This window comes from Myodes glareolus, chromosome 25, assembly GCF_982192425.1.
Source record: "Myodes glareolus chromosome 25, mMyoGla1.1, whole genome shotgun sequence".
Classification (NCBI taxonomy): domain Eukaryota; kingdom Metazoa; phylum Chordata; class Mammalia; order Rodentia; family Cricetidae; genus Myodes; species Myodes glareolus.
The window spans coordinates 15,866,522-15,884,024 of record NC_142050.1 but is presented as its reverse complement, the minus strand read 5'-3'; the positions used below and the strand labels follow the sequence as shown (position 1 = coordinate 15,884,024).

Below are 17,503 nucleotides of genomic sequence, written 5' to 3'. Positions count from 1 at the left end.
AACAAAGATAACCCTAAGAGAAACACACATGGATTCACCTAGTAAGGGGAAATAGACAAGACCTCCTGAGTAAATTGGATGTGTAGAAGTCAAAGAGATGCCATGTAGCTACAGAAGGAGAAAGATGCCAGAACCTTACCAGTAAGCCAAAGCATCGTGACAATACACAGATCAATAGAAATGGGTTAATATAAGATATAAGAGCTAGCTAGGAACACGCCTGAGCTGTTGACCAGTGTTGTAACTAATATAGTTTTTGTGTGATTATTCAGGTCTGGGTGGTCGGGAAATGAAAGTACAGTCTCTGCTTACAAAAGTTACCTTTAAAAATGCATCAGTTCTACTACTTGCTATAAACCCATGAGAACTAAAAATATATACCAATGCCTTCAGAAAATACTTTTTATTAAATACTGAGTAGAAGAAACTCAAATTTTCACTAGCTGATAAGCAGAGAAATAAAATGTGATGTCCCTTTATAAAATTCAGCAATAAAAAGCAGGAGAGCACAGTCCATGTTGAATACAAATGGACCTTGAAAATATTAAATAAAAGTGTTCAACACGCATTGTACGATTCTGTTTATACAAAATTTCCAGGAAAAAAAATCCACAGAGACACGAAGTAGATCGGTGGTTTCCAGGGAACGCAAGCGAAATCAATGAAAAGGAACTGTTCGTGGGTATAGGGTTTCTTTTGGAGTGATGAAAATGTTCTATAATTAGGCAGTCATGATGGTTGCACAAGTCTTTGAACAGACTGAGAACCACTGACTTGAACATTTTAGACTGTAGCTTTTCTGTGTGTAAATTACATTTCAATAGTTATTATTTTAAAAGTCACTGATATGTGTTTGCTAAACACATATTTGTCGAGAGTCTACTATGTGCTACCACTGGAAACATTTCCAATGCATGGACACAACCTCTGCCCTCTTATTTTGTAGTCATTCATAAGAAACATGATGGCTAATCATTATCACCAACTCAGTTAGACTAATGTGAGTTCATGTGTTATTTTTTGCTGATTTATAATTACTTGCTTTTTATGTATGGTACATGAACATATGTGTTCATATGTGTACAATTGTTCATGGATGTGGAAACCAGAGGTCAAAATCAGATTTCTTACTCAATAGCTGTCTACATTACTTTCTATGATAGGGCTTTTCATGGAACAAGGATCTTGCTAATTCAGCTAGACTGGCTGGCCATGCAGTCTCCAGGATCCTTCTATTTCTGCCTACTCTGGGATTACAGGTATACACAATAGTACCGGCTTTTCTATTTTGTTTTACATATGTGCAGAGGCTCTGAACTCTGGGTCCTAAAGACTGCATGACTAGCATGCTATCTGCTGAGATATCCCCCGAGCTTCTTGCTGGATGTAGGATCACCATGAAAACACAGCTACGGACATATAGATATATAAACAAGGGTGTTTGCAGACAAGTTTAACTGAGGAGGGAAGATCCACTCTGAATGGAGACCTGAACCATCTCCTGCCTGGGCTGTGATTATTGTATTGAATTAAAGCAAGCAAGCAAGAAAAACACCAGTGTTCATCTGTTTTCTGACTAGACATACAATGTGACCATTCACCTCATATTTCTCTACCTTGTCTTCCCAGCAGTGATGAATGGTACACACAAACAGTAGGTCAAAATAAAATCTGCCTTATTTAAGTTACTTTTGTTGGGTATTTTGTGACTGGGTCAAGAAGAGTAATTACTACAAAATGTCTACTTAAATCGGCAAGTGCTATGCAAGCTGGAAGGGCTTGTTAAACGATTGGTAGTTTAAAGTGATAAATGCCAAAAACGAGGAATGAGAAAAATGAACAAAAGGGCCTTAGAATGGGAAGTGGGAAAAGACAGTTCTTCAGAAATGACATTTCAGCTGAAATCTGAAAGAACTTGAAGAAACAAACAAACAAACAAACAAAAAAGACGCAAGTGGTCCTGAGACAAGAAAGAGTCTGAGGCATTCCAGGAACTATGGTCAGATGACGCTGGACAAGTGAGGGACAGATAAGCAGGTCTGCTGCAGCCAGATCTATGAAGGCATTTTCATAATTGAGGTTCCCTTCTGTCAGATGATTTTAGTTGTGTCAAGGTGACACATCATTATCCAGGCTCAGGAGGCAGACGAAGGTCAGTCTGGTCTACAAAGCCAGTTTCATGACTACTAGGGCTGCTACACAGAGAAGCCCTGCCTTGAAAAAACTATACAGGGCAGTGTGTGTGCGTGTATGCATGGGCGTGTGTATGTGTGTGTGTGTGTGTGTGTGTGTGTGTGTGCACAAGCATGTGTGTACACATATGTAGAAGTGGCTATAGAGTCTCAGGTAGCATGCTATTCTAATGTTAGTATCTCCCCCAAATTCTCTATTAATTCGATTTCCCCATCTTGAAAATAATGTGTTTTGTTTTGTCCAGCATAAATTAAGCTTTTTAAAATATACTGTTACCTTCTGGTTTCTTTAAAGATCACACAGATCTTTCATCTGTGGAAGACACAGAAGGTTCCATCTGCTCCTGCCCTGTGGCATTTTCTTGGTGTTAGAGGATTAAAAAATGACTCACAGGAAACCATTCTCTTCCATTAAGCTCCAGAACTGGGCCACAGCAAACCTGCCTAGGCACAGATGGAATCGCGCTAGAGCTGTGATCTCAGCCCCAGCATGGAGCACTGTGTATCTGGCCTTCCAAGGAGTCAGTTGTCCAGGTAGGCCAGTCAGCTCAGGCCACCAGAATCAGGAAGTTCCCTCTGCCAGAAGCTCATCCAGCAGATGTCAGATGAAATAATCCCATGCTAACGAAGAAGGGTTTTTTTTTTCCTGTTCTTCTGTCCCGGTCTCAGGAGAAAAAGAACTTTGGAATGATAGCCCACTTTTGTGGGGTTTTATTCCATTTCTGCACCCTGTGGCTTTCTCTTTTAAATGAGCCTCCTCTGCTGAGACTTGCTGGAACACTTGATCTATTTTATAAAATGATGTGCTGTCCAGTTATACTACAATCTATCATAGTCCTAACATAAAGACAAGCAAAGCCAATTAATATCATTAAACTAAATGCAATTTTGCCTCTCTTAGACCCATCTCCAAGGAGAAAAACGTTTTAAAGAGCAAGCATGTTTATAAGAAGCCCTAGGCCAGGGGAAGCACCATCCAAGAAGCCAGAGGCACCGCCCTATAGGCAACTTTGTCATACAAGGGCCTACAAAGTAACTGACTAAGGACTGACATCAGGAGACACTTTGTTGAAGTTCATGCCAAAATAATCTGATTTCTGTATTTAAAATCCCTCTGAACTCACTCAATTCTTGCCAAATTTCTACAGATCACATTATCTTAGTCTTGCCCCTGTGAAGACATCACTGATACATGAAAGCCGTCAGTTGCTTCTGGAGTGTGTTTACACATAAGGTGCCCCTGAGACATTTCTCAGGTTAATTAAAAAGTGTCTTATTCTTTTTTTTTTAAGCAAGTTCTTCTGAGACTGTCCTGGAAACCCCTGACCGAAGCCAATAAAAAAGTAATTTTTTAATTACCTTGATATGTCATTAACATTTGCTTTTTATAATTGTTGTATCACATTCCTCCTTGAAATTTTCTAAGAAAGAATTAGCTAAAGGAAAAGTCGAAAGATGTGTTTATTTACGATGATGTTGAGTTAGGTGATAATAAAGAATGCTTGTGTCCATTGTCTCATTCCACACTCATCTTCAGCAGAACAGAGAAGCATCTTTTGCTGTGAATAAAATGCCATCAGAACTATCTCAAAGATGGCTAAACTAAAATGCCTGTAAGTAAATTTCATAGGACGTTGTCATAGCTACAGTTATTAGTAAAGAAATAAAAGGGAGTCAAATGTTTCCCTGGAAAGGGATTTAATATTCTCAAAATTATTATATTAATTCTTATAAGAGAATTAAGATATAAATTAATATGAATAAAATATCTTGAGGACTGCTACAAATATCACACAATGTCAATAAATTGTTTCCCCCGGTGAAGAAAAGACACTGGAGTATGACAGTACTACAGGTATTTTTCAAGGTAGAGTCTCTCTGCTGTGAGCATAGGCACTGACCTTTGTGTGTTTTGTTTTGTTCTTTGATTTGTTGTTTTGTTTTGTTTTGTTTTGTTAGAGAACAAATCCAGAGCCTCACGTACAGTAAATAAAATCTCTATCACAAGCTACATCCCAAGTCCAACATTTAATTTAATTTGATCTGATAAACCACTGTGACTTTACCATTTGAGGAGGCTACACAAATGTACACTATCATGGAAAGTTTTCTGGGTTAAATCTATCATTGTTCTAGAGAAGGAGAAAGAACATACATATGAGCTAAATGCATATCATTGCTTAACATTCTATCAGAAAATGAGCACGTTGCATTAAAATACATTCCATTGTATTTTCCATGCTATAAAGTCTGATTGAATTTATCACAGTGATCAAAAGTTTAACAAGTTATCACTTTTAATCAAACAATACTGACTTTGAGTTCTATCCCAGCAAATATGCCACAATTAGAATAAGCTCTCTACTTAGGATCTGGAAAGTATAGTATAGAATTCCTGCCAGCAAAATTACCAAAATCTCTAAACTGTGTTCCCCTGAAATTCATGTTTAAGTTTAAGCCCCCAGTATCATAATGTTTGGAGATGGGGCCATGAGGACTCTCAAGGTGGGATTGGTGACCTCCTAAGAAGAAACAGGAGAGACTTTCTTTCTCACCCACAAGATGGTGATACCCAAATCTGATCTTTCCCAGGGAGTCAGATCAGCTGGAATCTTTACCTCCTTAATTGCAGCCTCCCTATAACATCTCCACATTAGGTGTCTTCATTTATTTGGGTAGTAACTTCCCGGAGTTTGAGCCGAAGTCTATGGCATTTTGTGATGGCAGATTATGCTGACTCGTGGACACCAATCAATAATGAACAAATTACCCTTTGCTTCAAACTGAAGCAGAAATCTACTCTGGAAATATGTTTGTGCTCTTAAACTCTGGCTTAAATATTAATTCCCCGCCTGAGCAGTATGCTGGCACAGCGATGGCGGCACATGCTCTCTTGGTGCCAATGCCACCCTCTAGCACTCCCGCTCAGGGACTGTGGATCTCAACCCCCCATTCTCACTACTAACTCGATTTGTACCCTGCCGTGCTTTCCCAGCGGAAGGACAAAGGCTTCGACTAACATTTGATGGAAGTCGAGCATTTACATGAAGTTTTTCCTCACCACTTAGGAGTTTAGACTGTTCCATACTCTGGATGTGTCATTTCTTTGGGGGTTAGATCATCTATACCCATGACTAGCAAAAAGTAATGCTTTGCAAGTACCCTATTCTTCACTCACCTTTCACACGTGAAAGCTGTAGAAAGCAAAGCTGAAATAAGCTGAGCACACAGGCCAGAGATAGTGCTGCGCCAGCGGACTGACTCTGTGACAACTGCCCCCTCCCTGCTTCCAATCCTAGAGTCCCAGGGTAGAACTGGGCAGCTGGAACTGCTGGCACAAAGCCAAAGGACTAATTTCTTGGTTCCCTACCTCCCACTCACCTCAGGGACCTCAAGTCTCCATTTCCCATGAACTCCATGATGCTTTCAATTGGCCTCCAAGGGCAAGAATTAGATTTTCTTTCTCACTAATAATAGAAAAAATACTATTACACTGAACATTATTTTGGGATTATCTGAAAATTTCCTGTAAACTATCCTCAATGAAACTGCTTCATCGACTAACAGTTTTCAGAAAAACAGTATTCCTGAGATAATATTATAGGATCTATTCTATTGAATAGTATCCCTAAACATAGTTCCCAAGTGCTTTATCTTCATGCTTTACATCCTAATGACCTGATGAGACTGTCAGTTTGGAGACTATCACGAGGGTACCGGCTCCCTTTCTGCAAACACTGGGGCTCTGCCCAGTGCTCTGTCATTGAGGACAGTAGAGTCTGCTCACTGTGTTCATTCATAGTTCCTTGGGATGACTCCTAGGTGGAACTAGTGAGCTTTCTAAAGCATTACCTGCATCTGCCTTCCCCATACGCCAACAGACTCTACCCATTTTCCTGCTGGTAGCAAGTGACCTTCCTGGTTCTGATTAGGAAGAATGGTTGAAGAATATGATAAATGTATTTGGTGACAATGTACATATACTTAAATATGATTAAGATAGAAAATGTATATATTTTACCACAATAAAATTATCTAAATTTTTATAGTTGCTTAACAAAATATTCTGTTTTAAGAATTTCTTTTTTGTTTTGTTTGGCAGTTATTTTTGTTTTAGTGGTTTTCTGGGGTGATGATTTGTAAAATAAAACACTGAATGTACTTAGAAATTGTTCTGCTTTCTACTGTTTCTCACTTCCTTTTGAGGTGACCAGTGTTCATGCCTATGCCCATTTTTCAAGAAAGGTGTATATAACAACAACCTGCAATTTCCATACCCAGTCTTTACTTCAATAAGAAGACATTAAAGACCCCTCACCAATTTTAGCTGTAAATATTCATGGAAGGTGGCAAGTTTTCCTCACAGCGGGATTTCCAGCGGTGGTAGAGGAAAGTTAGTTCCGGTGCCGTCATCCGAGGCCTTTCCCTTACACAATGATTCGCAGTTGTCCATATTCTGCTCGCCTTCTCTGCATCTCCTGCTTCAGCTCACTCTGCAACGATAGGCTGGCCTAGAGCCGCGCCCTCTCCCCTGTCCACGCAGTAGAGCAACTCCACCCTCCACAACAGAGTAGTTCCCGCTACACTAGTGTCAGGTGACTTTGCTAGCAAATGGATATAAAATTTCAAAATAAAAAATTTAATTCTTAAGCAAATTTGAAAGATTGGTGTAAACCTAAGATTCAATCTCAGCTTGTATATGAAAACATGAAAAGAGTAGTTGATATAAGAATACAGAGCCACAGTACTTATGTCCAGAGGCACAACTTACATGAAAAGTGACTTCATCTTCATTCTGGGGTGTCTAGCTCAATATGGCCTCAGTTAAAGGCAATTCCATATTACATATACATGTGCCAGAAACTGACATACATTTCTCATACACTGTACACTCATATTCACCGGGCTGAATGACTGAAACATTGCTATGATTTGTGATCATTTTAGCATGTGTGAGATGGGTAGAAATTGCTTTATTACTGAACTTCCTTTTCCTTTTAAATACTAACCCGTCTGAAGGTAGAAATTATATCTGCCATATCTGCTCTTTGCATCATACAACAGTTGTTAAGAAAACCTGGAAAATCTAGTGGCTTAAAAGTTCAGGAAAATTCATCTACATTGTGATTTCTCATAAACATGTTAAAGACGAATATGGCTAGAGATGAATATGAAACTGGACTTTTAACACTCAGGTTTTCTTTTTGATGATGCTCTGGTCCTCTAAAGAACTATACTCAATTCCATCACATGAAAGTCACTGTAAATTCAGCCTTCTAGTCATGCACCTTCATGGAAGAGAGATCTCCACTAGCAACCAACAGACACACAGAATAAGTAGTACTCACAGGGTAGAGAATGATTGTCAAGAAACTGCTGTGTTATTGCTAGTGTCTGACAACATGGGGAGCTAGGCATTTACATTTCACTGGGAGATACTAATAACAAAAATACTATCGGGCAAATTGTGGGGAAATAACTGCTCTTGTACAAAAAGAAAATGTGTTATTGATTTCCCTGTCTTATTAGACAGATGGCTGGATGGCCAGAGAACAGTCTTCTTCTAAGCAAATGCGAGTGGACTGCTAACGTTTCAGTCCCACAAGTTCATCAACATTCTTGATACTTGCAAACACAGTAATAAAAAACAAGGGAAAATGAGGCGTGGCGGCATATACCTGTGATCTAAGCACTTGGGAGGTGGGCCAGAAGGAAAAGAGTTCAAAGTCAATCCTCTCTGACTGCTTGTACACAAGACCAAGAAAATATAGAGCGGAAGAAGAGAGGAAAACAAGGAAGATGGTAAGAAGAGGGGTTGAAACTTTGCAGAGGGTAACAGAACTTGGAAAAGTGAAGGTGGAGAGATGGCTCAGCATAGGAGCATGCACTGCTCCTCTGGAGGAGCTGAGTTCAATTCCCAGCATACACATCACATGGTGTATAACTACTCTGGGGAAAACAACACCCTCTTCTGCCTCCACAGGAACTACATATATGTGGCTGGCACACACACACACACACACACACACACACACACACACACGTAAAAATAAATAGATATATCTTTCTTTAATAAAAAAAAATAACTGAAAAGACAAGAGAATTTGATTTTAACCCTCCAACCTTGTAACAGAAATTGCTTGTTCCTGAGAGTTAGCATGATGTCATATTTGACAATATGATAAAACTCAGATTTTTAGCTCTTTCTACTATATCACTTCTCTTTTGAAGGGCGTTATGTAAGGAAGAAAAGCGTCAGTAAAGGTGGCCTCTATATATTCTCTAATTGACTAGTATTGGTTTCAAATATCATGTCCAGTTAATGTTAGAGGTCTTTAATTATCTACCATTATGTTTGGTCATTTGAGGCCAGGTAATTGAAAATAAACATATTACACAAACCAAACAATGTCTCATTAGGAAAGCCCTAATTCAAGGCAGGTGAACAAATACCAGCCCTTTCCCTAAGGCTTAGAGTCTTTTTTTTTTTCATTTTGGGGGAGGCACATCAGTGTATACAAGCACACACGTGTGCACACACAAATGCAACCAGAACCGGATGCTGGTACCTTCCTCCACGACTCTCTGACTTATTGCCTTGGGACAGGGTCTCCGTGTCAGTCGCTGTTCTGGCTACACTGACTGACCAGAGAACCCTCAGGGTACGCCTACCTTACACCCTTCATAATGTTGGGGTAAGTTTGTGACTCACATAATCCTTCTTATGTGAATATTAAATTTAAACTCAGGTCCTTAGGGTTCTCATACTTAACAGTTCATCTCCTAAACTAAGGTTTAGTATTTAATTGTTAAAAGTTCATGTTAGATCAATAATATAAAAAGGTATGTCTTGTATTCAAAGCTTAATGCTTCTGACTTTGTGGAAAGGAAGAAGGCCAATTACCCATTTACAGATGAGATAATCATTTGGGTAGAGGGTGAGGGAACCGTGCTGCGGAACAAACACAAAACCTTGTACAAGCTACACAGGTGCCCTACTAGTGAACAATAGCCCCAGCCTGGCATCATCTTACATAGAGAAACGTGTATTGACTCTACCAAAAAAGAAAGGCAAAAAAAAACATAAAACCCTGTTAGAGCTAATAATAAAATACAGTAGAGAAAATAGCAAAGTAGTATATGATATCAATGCACAAAAATTATTTGTCTATACACTGAACTAGTTCGCAGGAAATTAAGAAGGCAATCCCATTTACAATAGCTACAAAATATCTAATATCTAAAAATAAGATTAAAGAAGCAAAAGGATTTACAAAGAAAACTATAAAACACTGGTGGAGAAACTGACGAGGACACACCTGTGCATGCACACACAAACACACACACACACATAATGATTCCATGAGCAAGAACTGCAAGATCTCACATTGTTAACATATCCAACCACTCAACATAACTTATGATTTAATGCAATTCCTATCAAAATAATACTGATATTCTTCACACAAGTAGAAAAACGATTACAAAATTCAAATAAAACTATAAAATACACCGAATAGTCAAAGTAAATGTAAACAAAAAGAAGAAGCACAACACCCAATTTCAAAACATAGCATGAGCAACAGTAACCAAACAACATGGCACTGGTATTAATAAGAACACAGAGCATAAAAACAGAACAGACTGTTAAGAAATAAGCACATGTATTTGGAACAAAGACAAGATACATATTGAAACAAAAAAAACCTTTTTTAATAACCTGCGCTGAGAAAACATTTGCAACATTTGCAAAAGAAAGAATGAAAGTTGATCCCTATCTCTGACTACTACAAAACCTAAAAGTCAACTTTAAATAGATTAAGACTCCAAGAGAAGACTTCAAACTGTGAACCTACACGGAAGAATCAGGGAAGCACTTAGGGACACTGGTCTGAAAGATGACTTTTTGGAAATCACCCTAAAACATGGGCAACAAATGTGAAAAGCAGACCAAGCGCAATGGTCAGCCTTGTCAGTGTGATTGCATTGAGACCCCATGAGGTTTCTAAAGCGTTCCCAATGATGAGAAAATAGAAGGGTCCACCACAATGAACGATTAATCCATTGATGGGCCAATATGATGGCATATCTGTGATCTGGGCATGGTGGCTCATGCCTATAATCCCAGCTTTCGGGAGACCGACACAGGAAGATTGCCATGAGAACTAGGCCAGCCTGATGTACATAGTGAGTTCCACGCCAGCCTCGACTGGACTACAGAATGAGATCCTGTCTCACTGTTCAAAAACATCCCTGTACTCATAAATGCTCTAGTCCAGTTCCTAGGCTACCCAGCTTCTCAGCTAATCAAGAGCCTTCAAATCAGTCTGATGTGGGAGAATTGTCTGTATTCTGTCAATCATATTTTAATAAAACACTGATTGGCCAGGCAGGCAGTATAGGCGGGAAAGTCAGACAGGAAGGGGGTGGAGCAAAGAGACTGGGAGAATTCTGGGAAGCAGGAAGTTTCCTCTGCAGTTCTGCCCAGACCACCGGAGAGGAAAGATATAAACTGCCCAGCTGAGAAAGGTACTGAGCCGTGTGGCTAATGTAGATAAGGATAATGGGGTAACATAAGTTATAAGAGCTAATAAGTAGCCTGATCTAATGGGCCAATCAGTTTATAACCTTATGGAGTCCTGTGTGTGATTTTCTTTGGGAATTGCTGGCTGTGGGGTACTGAGCAGGACAGAAACCCCAACAAGCCGGCCCTCACACTACATCAGTCTCCAGCTTCCATTCCTTGGATTTCAGTGGAAAATGGAAGGTAGAAAATTGCAGAGCTATAGAGTATTCTACTAATAAATGTTTAAAAGACTAGAAAAAAAAGTGGGTTTTGTTTGGGAATTACAATGTTTGTACAACTTTTTTACTTTTGAATTTCTCTACAATAAAAATTTTATGCATAATAGGAAAGTTATTTATTCCAAAATCAGGTTTAATGATAAAAATCATTTTCCTAAGAAGTACCTACGACAGGTGTACTCCTCTGAGATCCTTCCTCCCTGTGAATGGGGAGGAAGCATCTGAATGCCAGCCACACCAACCTACCTGTCTTGCTCCTATAAATAGAGCACGGGCGTTGATACAAGTTCTGGGGCAAATGACCTTTCCCGGTAAGTTACATATGCCTGAGAAGGAGAGGGAGCCTGCCTATAATTCAGCGGGGTCCTTAAGGTTATTTACATAGCAAAAGATAATAAAATTTCTGTTTTCAAATCTTTCCTTTCAAATCTATCTGTGACCTACTCTGTATCCTGGAAAGCCAGATTGGTGTTGCAAGGCGTACAATCCTTTTACTTGAGGATACCACATAAATGTTTAATCACACAGGCAATACACTGTGTTCAGAGTCGGCAGTGACGGAAAGCTGTCACAATGGTACAGAGCAAGCAAATGGGAATAAACAGTAGCTAGACGCTCCTAAGGACTACCAGTCTTCAAGACTCCTTTGGCTTTTGTTGCATATCCTTCTGTAACAACTTCAGATGATCCCAGCTACCCCATTTCTCATTATTTAAATTCAGATGTAATTTTATAGATCTGTGTATCCATCACTCCCTACATATAACCCAATGTTCCCTGACAGTTCCACTATTTAAACATATCCTGAATTTCTACTCTTCTCTCCCTGTCCTCCCAAATGCTCTAATCCAATTCCTAGGATAACCCAGCTTCTCATTCAACCAAGAGCCTTCAATGGCCTCCAGCTTCCATTCTCCCTCTAGTCCACTTTCCATATATTAGCAATGTTCAGCTTTGTTGAGTCATATACCCTCTATGGTGGTTTCTGATACATTCAAAATAATCAGCAGATCCCACGACTTGTAGATAGGCCCCTGTGTGGCTCAGCTCTTAACCACCTTTCCTGCCTTGCTCTCTGTTTAATAACTGCTCTTTTTTCTGAAGGAGCCATAGTCAAGACCTTTCCTGCTTCAGAACCTCACTCAGTTGGGGCCAAGTACCTATCTGAAATGCTTACATTTAACTGATAAAGCCAACAAGCAATAGATATGTAACACATACTCTTACCAAACAAGGTGCAGGGGTGGAGAATAATTGGTCTCTGACCCTTGATAGGTCAGAGAAAGCCTTTCTGATGGCTTGAAGGCTGAAGTCAAGATTCAGAAAGACAGAAATAACTCCCATCCTTCTCACTATTGCACCCCTAACAGCTAAACACAATGTTCTAATGAATTGAAGCACATTTGTTTTGCATTTAATTTGCATACTTCTATAATTACTCTATGTTATAATGAAAACAAAACAGAGAAAATAAATCTCTGACTTTGAAGTGGTTCTGTTAAATTGATGCTGTGTCTATATTTTTGTTTCTTGGCACGCGTTTTCAGGCCAATGTCTAGTGTAAACATTTGGCACAAAGACTTGTAATCACTCACAAAAATCTCAAGCGTACAACCTGGTGGTAAATCAGCTAACACACATCCAGATTTCACATTACATCGGTTTAATCCAGATGCTTTAATTATTGCTCACCTCGTAAGTCTTCCGACAAGGACAGAGGACAACTTGTCAGGTACTAAATTCATGTAACGTTGTATTGGATATCCACACTGGATATGCATAATTCTTCCTTATGGATGCATGTCATCATAGCACAGGACCTTCCACGGAGATTGAGACATGACTGCTCTTAAATCAAATGATTTGCCTACTCCATCTCATAAATAACATTCAAATTGTCACTTCTTACAACTGAATTATTCTATCAAAACAAACAACTTAGAAAATCAGTTTCTTAGGGTTCAATAAACCCCTTTCTCTCTTCCCCTTCCCAGTGTGGCCGCCATGAACAAATCTCACTGTTTTCTCTGTTTCTCACTATTACTTTCTCTATAACTCTTCTGTTGGGAAAGATGGGTGATGAAGACTAGCTTGTAGTTACTGGGGCCCAGGCTTTTACTAAAAAGCACTCTACTACCTTGGCAAAATAAGCTGGGGATGGGGGATATTTGCTTTGCATCAGCAAATTAATCTTGGGTGAAGAGGAAAGACTGCGTGACCCAACTCCCCAGTTGAAATCACTTTGATTCTCCTGATTATTTTCCCTTCTTTCCATTTTGTTCAGCACTGGGCATCTTCAACCACTCTTCAGCAAAGCAGGGGATGGCTTAGATGTCTAAGACCTCCCCAATGAGGGCACAGTGAGTCGTTCTCTCCCTTTTGCTTATAATTCCAAAGCTTTTTTGAGTTGGTTTTTTTTAATGATTTTAATGTCTTCCCTTAACTTCCTGTCAGGTTCCTTGTCTTTTGTGGGCTCTGGAGCCAATCTGAAGATGTGTTCAACTTCTCTGTCATTTATATGACATGTCTTACCTTAGGAACTCTTTAGACGGTAACATTTAGAGCAAATCTGGATTCACTTGAACTACTTATGCATTGGCTAGTGTGGCAGGCAAGCTCAGTGTCTATGAATTTGTGTCCATTAAGTAACATAGAAATGATATGATGTCTACAGAGAAACCAGAGTGTTTGGGAGACCTACTGCAATTTGTGTAATCATGGGACATGAATGGGAAATCTAATTCTGGACTATTTTGGTGCTCTTGGGAGAATTTTAGCTAACTAGGCTTTTGTAAATTCATGAAAATTTATCTTAGAATATACTCTGAATTGATGTATACACTTTTGTATGTCATTTTGTGTCTAAAACAGCATGAGAATATATATATATATGTATATATATATATATATGTATATATATATATATATATATATATATATATATATATATATCTGGAGAGAGAGAGAGAGAGTCAGACAGACAGACATTACTCCAAAGGATGATCCCATAAAGCAACACATATAAGGTGGCTGTATTTAAAATGCCTTAAGGCCATGCAGCAGGTTAAAATGGAGCTGATGCAGGTCTTGAGGCGCGGGCTGCAGCAGGTCACCGGCCACTGCGAACTGCAGAGCTTACTACAGATTTTCTTCAGAGCAAATGACATACGGGTCGGTACGTTGGTGGGAGAAGACAAACACGGAAACAAATACTACGAGGACAACAAGCAACTTTTTGGCCGTCACCGATGGGTCATCTACACCACTGAAATGCATGGCAAAAACACGTTCTGGGATGTGGATGAAAGCATGGTGCCTCCTGAATGGCACCGTTGGCTTCACTGCATGACTGATGACCCTCCAACGACCAAACCGCCGACTGCCCGCAAATTCATCTGGGCAAACCGCAAGTTCAACGTGACTGGCACTCCAGAGCAATATGTTCCTTATTCCACCACGAGAAAGAAGATCCAAGGGTGGGTCCCACCTTCGACACCGTACAAGTGACCCCAGTGAAGACGAGTTCCAGCGTGTACAGGATGGTACAGGATTGTTCTTGAATTCACACTTGTTCAGCTGACCATGAACTTGATTAAAGCTGCCTGACCAAGAAAAAAAAAATGCCTGAAAAAGTGTGTGTGTGTGTGTGTGTGTGTGTGTGTGTGTGGTGTGTGTGTGTGTAGAACTGTGTACCTGAATTTTATCTGAACATTATATAAAAATCTACAGTGTTAAAGGCATACAAGTTTAATTAGTGTGAAGTGGCTACCAAGTGCTTTTATCCAGTATGCATTACATCTAGAAAAACAAGTCTTTCCATGGCAGATCATCACTCAGACACAGCTACAACTTGGGTTGAAAGTGATCGTCTCATAGGGACCAGGTTCATCGCCCTAATTCCTGTTAAATGATAACAGTATAAGTACTCACGGACCACCATACAGAATTAGAGCTGAGATAAAGAAGGGCAGGGCCACACTCTGACCAGAACTGCTTAATCATGCATACCTCTTCCTTCCCCAGGAATGTTAAGCTCAATTCATTACCCCAAAATGTACTTGGAATAGCTGCCAGACAGACATGATAGTCACATGTATGCACATGCAAAAATATAAAAAACAAATCTACCTGCTACACACACACACATGCATGCATGCACTCACACAAGCACTACTCTCAGGTTCCAAGTGTTTCCTCTTCTAACAGCAATCATTTCCAACTTCTCTTTATTTGCATGGTCAAAAATCTCAACCCTAAGTCTTTATTTCTCCAGTCACCCTAAAGCCGATGAAATCCACCAGTATGTGGTCAGAAACCCCTTCGGCAAAGAAGAAGCCCATTACTAAAGCAGCCAAGATATGAGGTCCTATCTCTCCACATGCTGCTGTGTTGCTCTGAAGAAACTTGCGCTGAGAAACAGAACAAGCAGGGTGCAGAATATTCTTAACCTTTGGCCAAGAGTATGAGGGAAGGCCAAAGAAAAACTCCAGGAATGGACTGCCAAGAGACAAGCTGTCCTTGCTCAAACTTCTAAGTCTGAGTTCGGTCAAAATTAACCATCAAGAATAACAAAGACATGATCAGACTTTGTACTTCAAACAACAGGAAAAAAAAAATCATTTCCAAATGGGTTCTCCTTGGGCAGGCAGAGGAGATGAGTGACAGACATTACTCTAAAGGATGACCCTTGTGTGTACAGTACACACAGGTGGCTGTACTTAAAATGCCTTAGTATTTCTGTTCAGTCTATTCAATGATATACACCATGTGATACACATACTAACTCCATCATGAAGTCTTGTAGTAATTACACATGTTTATGTGATGCTTCTTGAACTGCTAGCTGTCTATATTCACTGTCATTATGTCCTCTTCACCACTGTTGGGTAGTTGCCAAGACTGAAAAATGAGTCTCAGAGAGGTAAGAAGTGAGGCCCAGTTGAACAGCAAGAGATGGCAAGGATTTTACCCCAGTAACTGCATGTCCTTAGTAAGTCTTCTATAGTAATAAATAGTAACCAGTTCTTCCTCTCTCTCTCTCCTCTCTCTCTCTCTCTCTCTCTCTCTCTCTCTCTCTCTCTCTCTGTGTGTGTGTGTGTGTGTGTGTATGTGTGTATGTGTGTGTGTGTGTTTGAGATCCACAGCATTAGCCAAGCAAAGAAGAATGGAAAAGTCTGACTCACAGAGAACTCCCTCTGACATACACACGGAGTGATGAACACACTTGCCATTGCCAGAATCCAACTACCTTCCCCATAAAAACTTTAAAAGACTTAATCAAAGTAACCTGTGCACTGGACATCAGAGAACACACAAGGAATCCTTACTTTGAAAGGGAAGAACGTACTCCCTTCAAAGAAGAAGTGGACGAAAGCACTTGGCAAAGGTGTGAGACGGCAAGCAGGAGGCCTTGTGGGTAAAATGCAATGAACTTTTGAGAAAAATTGTGGCTGGTGGAGCTCTTGAGGGAGGAAAAAGAAAAGATGTAGATGTGTGCTAGGAAGGGTCTTAGATGGCAAGGTGGGGAAATGAGGCAGATCTCCAGGTGAGGTGGTGAGAGTTTAGGATAACCAGGGCAGCAGAGAACGCACTGATAAACATGGCTGCGGCTCTCCCTATGCCACTTTCAGCAAGGCTGGCATTCAGCAAGCTACATAATTGCCCTGAGAAGTTTCCTTATCTCCAAATATAGACCGCACTCCTCAAAGACTCTGACAAAGGTCTGTAAAGTATAGGGAGTACGTCCTATATTCTTCCTGAAGCAGCTGATGCGACCAACTACAACAGACACACTCTGGCTCCTCCCACCAGTGCACACTGGAACGCTTCATTTTTAGCTAACTGCAGAATCTTTAATAAGGTGGAATCAAGTAAGAGTTGAAAAGGGATGGGTGGTTCCTGCCTTTCTCACTCTTACCACAGAGACTGACACATGTCTGTGAATGATTTAGTCACTTTGTGGACTTTATTGGCCAGCAACAACTTGCCAGACCTTGACCTAAGTACTAGGACCACACGAATTAGAACAGAAGTTCCTGCCCTTAAGAATGTTTTGGTTTGAGTTACTGGCTCAAAGGTAAAGAAGACAATTAACACGGGTTAATAAGCAAATGACTGATGTATGTGATAAAGGGAGATTAAACAGCATAAATTATGAGTATTAGAGAGTAAGAAAGTGGTCAGGGTAGGCCACACTAGGAGGGTACCATTTTCTTATAGGTTTGCGAGCCTTCAGAAATTGAGAAAGAGCATTCCAGGCAGAGGGATCATGACCTTGAAGCCACAGCGTTCACTAGGTAGTGCTCAGGAGGCAGCAAGGAGCCCTATCTGGTAGAGCAGGCTGTAAAGGGACTTTAGGAAAGGTAGCGGGTGAGGGGCAATGCCATCAGGACTTTTTGGTACTTTAACTCACAGCTTTTGTCTGATTAATGAATATTAATGCCCCTTTGCTGGCAGGCAAGGGTGAGGACTCGGAGCACCTCTACAGTGATTTGGGGAAATGGTAC

At 40.1% G+C, this 17,503-nt stretch overlaps 1 protein-coding gene and 1 pseudogene across 6 annotated transcripts in view; one reads left to right on the top strand and one right to left on the bottom strand.

Moving 5' to 3' along the window:
* The window catches only part of St7 (suppression of tumorigenicity 7), a 228,515-nt gene that overhangs the window by 132,571 nt on the left and 78,441 nt on the right, over window positions 1-17,503 (bottom strand). The gene's annotated exons all lie outside the window — the stretch shown is intronic.
* On the top strand, window positions 14,052-14,618 carry LOC125409814 (NADH dehydrogenase [ubiquinone] 1 alpha subcomplex subunit 12 pseudogene; annotated as a pseudogene).